This window comes from Vipera berus, assembly GCF_964194415.1.
Source record: "Vipera berus genome assembly, chromosome: 3".
Classification (NCBI taxonomy): Eukaryota; Metazoa; Chordata; class Lepidosauria; order Squamata; family Viperidae; genus Vipera; species Vipera berus.
In genome coordinates, this window is record NC_138204.1 from 25,991,525 (window position 1) to 25,998,504 (window position 6,980).

Below are 6,980 nucleotides of genomic sequence, written 5' to 3' on the forward strand. Positions count from 1 at the left end.
AGAATATAAAATGTTATAAACTTTTAGCTGGAATTATTTTCCCCCATGGGTTAATATGGCAAGTAATTATTCCATTTTTTTTTCTGGTTGTCAGATTTGATCTTGAGTACAGCGTCCAGTGATGAGCCACACACTGTAAGAAATATTCAGAAATGTTGGAATGAGTTTAAATAAGAGCAATGAAAATGATCAGGAGACTAAAAGCTAAGCCTATGAAGAGAGGCAATGGGAATGTTTAGGCTTGAAATTAGAAGCCTAAGAGATGCATAGCAGCACTCTTCAAATTACCTGAAAGCATGTTATAGAGAAGAAAGACATTTATTATCTCAAATGACCAGAACAGAGTGGTTTGGCAGGGAAAGTACATAAAAGAGAATATAAGTAGTCCTTGACTTACAACAGTTCATTTAGTGACCATCCAAAGTTATAACAGCACTGAAAAAAGTGACTTATGACACAACTATTGTAGTATCACCATGGTCACATGATCAAAATTCAGATGATTGGCAACTGCCTCATATTTATGACTATTGCAATGTCCTGGGATCATGTAATTATCTGTTGTGACCTTCTGACAAGCAAAGTCAATTGGGAAGCCAGATTCACTTAACAACCATGTTACTAACTTAAGAATGTAATCATTCACTTAACTGTGTCAAGACAAATCTTTCACTTAGTAACAGAAATGCTGGACTGAATTGTGGTTGTAAGTCGAGGACTGCCTGTACTGTTGTCTTCACTGGATCTGTTTAAGCAGAGCATGGACCCTCCGAAGTAAATATTTTAATTTGGATTTTTGCACAAAATAGGAAACTGGATTTGATTGTTTGAATGTTACCTTCTGTTGTTGTAGTTATAAATTCTTTTACATAAATGTGCAAAGGTTCATACTAGAATTTCTGAACAAATGTTATCAGTGCTGGAAATGTGCTGTTTTCAGGCATGCTGCTGGTGGAGAGTTGATTCAAACTCAAAAATATTTCAAGAAATAAGAACAAAAATATTGTGTTTAACTGCTCATATTGTGTTATTATTTTAAAAAATGATGACAGTAGATCAAACATGGCTTATAAGTACAGGTAGTCCTTGACTTACAACAGTTCTTTTAGTGACCATTCAAAGTTACAACAGCACTGAAAAAAGTGACATGACCATTTTTCACACGACTTTTGTAGCAGCCCCATGATCATGTGATCCAAATTCAGAAGCTTGGCAACTGGTTCACGTTTATGGCTTGTAGTGTCCCGGAGTCATGTAAACCCCTTTTGTGACCTTCTAACAAGCAAAGTCAATGGGGAAACCAGATTCACTTAACAGTCATGTTACTAAATTGTCCACTGCAGTGATTCACTTAACAACTGTGGCAAGGAAGATTGTAAAATGAGGCAAAACTCACTTAGCAAATGTTTCACTTAACAAAAGAAATTTTGGGCTCAATTGTGGCCGTAAGTCGAGGACTTCCTTTATGTAAGTGAGGCACAATCTTATGTATATTTTCACAAAACATTTCCTCATTCTAGACAGTCCTGGGTGCCAAGTTTTAACAAGAATATTAACCAATTGTAAGTCTGTGTGCGGAAGAAAGCATTCAAGAAATCAGGTTCTTTGATGGAAATGGAAAAAACTGAATATTTTTAGTCATAACAAGACATAACAGAAAGGAAAACCCCATATTAAATTAAAAGAAATTTCTTGACATTAAGTACTGCACGACTAAACAACTTGTCTCAGGACATAGTGAGATCTTTTTCCTCTACTGCCAATATGAGGATAATTTGTCGGATGTTGCTATTTAATGTAGCACAACTTTCCAATCTTGGAATTGATATCAAAAGTTCCTTCAAATTCTAAATATACACGCGCGCATGCATACACACATACACATCTTACCTTTGAGTTGACTTCTGGTGACTGACTACCTGGACTGCTTGCAACATTTTCAGAGGTGGCTTGCTCCTGTCTTCTTCCTAGGACTGAGAACGAGTGAGTGGCTGAAAATCACCCAGTTAAGGTAGAACTAGAATTCAGTCTCCTGGTTTCTAGTTTTGTGCCATTAGCCACTGCAGTAAAGTGGCTCTCACGAGTTTTATTCCTTTATCTTTTGTATCAATATTTTTTTTGTATGCCTGCGCTGTTAGATAGTGGTCTCTTGCAATATTCCTTTTTCTGGAGTTTGGCACTCACTCAAAGTCTGGATTTGACTTAAGTGATGATACTTTTATTACAGAATCAAGGAGCTATAGAAAAATAAAGTGATGCTAGCAAGTGAGGAATCTAATGGTATTTATGTGCATATGCCTGGATTTAAATTCTGAGCTGTTTTCTTCTCTTTTGCAACAAACTGCTTGCAGATCTTTCCTGGCACTGGTCCTTCAAGTAGCTTTTGATTACAAAACTCTTCATTCTATCGCATCATTGCACTCATTTCACATGCTAGTAAAGTTATGCTTAAAATCCTACAAGCTAGACTCCAGCAGTATGTGGATCGAGAACTACCAGAAGTACAAGCAGGATTTCAAAGAGGCAGAGGAACTAGAGATCAAATTGCCAACATACGCTGGATCATGGAGAAAGCTAGGGAGTTCCAGAAAAACATCTACTTCTGCTTCATTGACTATGCTAAAGCATTTGATTGTGTGGATCACAACAAACTGTTGCAAGCTCTTAAAGAGATGGAAGTACCAGACCATCTTATTTGTCTCTTGAGAAACCTATATGCGGGTCAAGAAGCAACAGTTAGAACTGGACACGGAACCACTGATTGGTTCAAAATTGGGAAAGGAGTCCGGCAAGGCTGTATACTGTCACCCTGCCTATTTAACTTATATGCAGAGCACATCATGAGAAAGGCAGGGCTAGATGAATCAAAAGTTGGAATTAAGATTGTCAGGAGAAATGTCAACAACCTAAGATATGCAGATGATACCACTCTAATGGCAGAAAGTGAAGAGGAACCAAAGAGCCTCTTGTTGTGAGTGAAGAAGGACAGTGCAAAAGTTGGGTTGAAACTAAACATTAAGAAAACCAAGATCATGGCATCCGGCCCTCTTAATTCCTGGAAAATAGATGGAGAAGAAATGGAGGTAGTGACAGATTTTATTTTCCTGGGCTCCAAGATCACCGCAGATGGGGACTGCAGCCAAGAAATTAAAAGATGCTTGCTCCTCGGGAGGAAAGCCATGGCAAATCTAGACAGTACACTAAAAAGCAGAGACATCACCCTGCCAACAAAAGTGCGTATAGTTAAGGCCATGGTTTTCCCAATTGCAATGTATGGCTGTGAAAGTTGGACCATAAGAAAGGCTGAGCGCTAAAGAATTGAGGCCTTTGAACTATGGTGCTGGAGAAGACTCCTGCGAGTCCCTTGGACTGCAAGGCGATCAAACCGTTCAGCCCTGGAGGAGATCAGCCCTGACTGCTCTTTAGAAGGCCAGATCCTGAAGTTGAAACTCAAATACTTTGGCCACCTAATGAGAAGGAAGGACTCACTGGAGAAGAGCCTAATGCTGGGAAAGATTGAGGGCAAGAGAAGAAGGGGACGACAGAGAATGAGGTGGCTGGATGGAGTCACTGGAGCAGTAGGCGTGAGCCTAAATGGACTCCAGATGATGGTAGAGGACAGGAAGGCCTGGAGGAACGTTGTCCATGGGGTCGCAATGGGTCAGACATGACTTCGCAACTAACAACAACAACAAAGTAAGTGAGGAATCTAATGGTATTTATGTGCATATCCCTGGATTTAAATTCTGAGCTGTTTTCTTCTCTTTTGCAGCAAACTGCTTGCAGATCTTTCCTGGCACTGGCCCTTCAAGTAGCTTTTGATTACAGAACTCTTCATTCCATTTCAAACTCCTTGTTTTGCACCTTTCCAGCTCAACTCACAGTTCATCATTCCATCAAGTAGCCTTTCCTAAGCTACTTATACAAGCATAACATAACATCATAACATCATTCTGTGGCAGTGTGTAACATTTTTTTTATTCTGTTCAAAGCAGGTTCTAAATCCTCTACTTTACTTCCACTAATCCACATTCAAAGCCTCTTGAATTCTTGTATCATTTGCTAATTCTTTTTGCATAATTCTTTCCAATCAAATCTGTAATAAAAATAATCTAAGTTTGCACTGTACCTTTTTTTCCTTCTTAGTGAACTAGAAAGGCTTTTGCCTGATCCACTTCCAAATGTTAACTTGTAGATCTGATCTTAAATCCACTAGGTAGACCAGATCAAGAAACTTGTGCGCATTTATCTAATGCACATATTTCCCAAAAATATATTTCTGATTTCGGTTCTTCCATTAAGAACATTCATCAGTATGTAATGTGACCATCATAATTATGGATTTCTAATCTTATAGATTAGAATCTTATACCTTCACTTTCCTTTGTATCTTTACCATTTCCATAAGATGAAACCACCTTCATTCAAATTAAAAGTGTCCTTGCCCTGTCTCTTAGTTTCATAAATATACAGCATATATATGTAAATTTTTTTTTGCTTGCTAACAAAGAATAAAGGGAGACCGATACAATCATTTCAAACTTATTTGTTCTCATCAGTTAGCCATACCCTTCTGAGATTCGAACTTGGGCCGACTGCATCTTAAGCAGTTGTTTTAACCCCTAGGCCACAGGCTCTTTGTTAGCTAAGAAGCAAGGGAGATATGTGTTAAATGTTTGTTAAGCATTCAGAATACACTTGCTTGGTCCCAGACACGGGACAAATCTTATTTCCTGTTTCAGCCTAGCCCAAGGCCATCTACAGGCTGTAGCCACAGCAGTGGCAGCTCATATTTGTGTATTTTTTTTTTGGCTTGCTAACAAAGAATAAAGGGAGACCGATATGATCATTTCAAACTTATTTGTTCTCATCAGTCAGCCATACCCTTCTGAGATTCGAACCTGGGCCGACTGCATCTTAAGCAGTTGTTTTAACCCCTAGGCCACTGCTGTGGCTACTGCCTGTAGATGGCCTTGGGCTAGGCTGAAACAGGAAATAAGATTTGTCCTGTGTCTGGGACCAAGCAAGTGTATTCTGAATGCTTAGCAAACATTTCACACACACACACACACACACACACACACACACACACACACACGTGTGTGTATGTAAATTTTAGATTGCTAACAAAGAATTAAATGCATATCAGTCTCCCTTTAATTCTTTGTTAGCAATCTAAAATTTACACAAATATGAGCTGTCACTGTTGTGACTACTGCCTGGATAGTTAACAAGCATATATACCGTATATACTTGAGTATAAGCCGAATTTTTCAGCCCACTTTTTGGGCTGAAAAATTCCACTTCGGCTTATACTCCAGTCAACAAAAAAAACTTACCGAGGACTTGTGCGCGGCCGAGGCTTTGGTGCTTCCGGGATCGCCCGCACCTCTCCCAAGCCACCGCCGTCCGAGACCTGCCGAAGTTTGGGGAGGTTTGGGGAGGTGCGCGCGCACCTCCCCAAACTCCGCGCCTTGCCTGCCTGCTTCTTTCCGCAGCGGAAAGAAGCAGGCAGGCAGGGCGCGGAGGAACGGAGACTTGCCGACGTTTGGGGAGGTTTGGGCGCCTCCCCAAACCTCGGCAGGTCTCCGTTCCTCCGCGCAGACCTGCCGACGTTTGGGGAGGTTTGGGCGCCTCCCCAAACCTCCCCAAACGTCGGCAGGTCTCCGTTCCTCCTGCCGACCTTTGGGGAGGTTTGGGCGCCTCCCCAAACCTCCCCAAACCTCGGCAGGTCTCCGTTCCTCCTGCCGACCTTTGGGGAGGTTTGGGCGCCTCCCCAAACCTCGGCAGGTCTCCGTTCCTCCTGCCGACCTTTGGGGAGGTTTGGGCGCCTCCCCAAACCTCGGCAGGTCTCCGTTCCTCCTGCCGACCTTTGGGGAGGTTTGGGCGCCTCCCCAAACCTCGGCAGGTCTCCGTTCCTCCTGCCGACCTTTGGGGAGGTTTGGGCGCCTCCCCAAACCTCCCCAGGTCTCCGTTCCTCCTGCCGACCTTTGGGGAGGTTTGGGCGCCTCCCCAAACCTCGGCAGGTCTCCGTTCCTCCTGCCGACCTTTGGGGAGGTTTGGGCGCCTCCCCAAACCTCGGCAGGTCTCCGTTCCTGTTTGGGGAGGTTTGGGCGCCTCCCCAAACCTCCCCAAACCTCGGCAGGTCTCCGTTCCTCCGCGCAGACCTGCCGACCTTTGGGGAGGTTTGGGCGCCTCCCCAAACGTCCCCAAACCTCGGCAGGTCTCCGTTCCTGTTTGGGGAGGTTTGGGCGCCTCCCCAAACCTCCCCAAACCTCGGCAGGTCTCCGTTCCTCCGCGCAGACCTGCCGACCTTTGGGGAGGTTTGGGCGCCTCCCCAAACCTCGGCAGGTCTCCGTTCCTGTTTGGGGAGGTTTGGGCGCCTCCCCAAACCTCGGCAGGTCTCCGTTCCTCCGCGCAGACCTGCCGACCTTTGGGGAGGTTTGGGCGCCTCCCCAAACGTCCCCAAACCTCGGCAGGTCTCCGTTCCTGTTTGGGGAGGTTTGGGCGCCTCCCCAAACCTCCCCAAACCTCGGCAGGTCTCCGTTCCTCCGCGCAGACCTGCCGACCTTTGGGGAGGTTTGGGCGCCTCCCCAAACGTCCCCAAACCTCGGCAGGTCTCCGTTCCTGTTTGGGGAGGTTTGGGCGCCTCCCCAAACGTCCCCAAACCTCGGCAGGTCTCCGTTCCTCCGCGCAGACCTGCCGACCTTTGGGGAGGTTTGGGCGCCTCCCCAAACGTCCCCAAACCTCGGCAGGTCTCCGTTCCTGTTTGGGGAGGTTTGGGCGCCTCCCCAAACGTCCCCAAACCTCGGCAGGTCTCCGTTCCTCCGCGCAGACCTGCCGACCTTTGGGGAGGTTTGGGCGCCTCCCCAAACGTCCCCAAACCTCGGCAGGTCTCCGTTCCTGTTTGGGGAGGTTTGGGCGCCTCCCCAAACCTCCCCAAACCTCGGCAGGTCTCCGTTCCTCCGCGCAGACCTGCC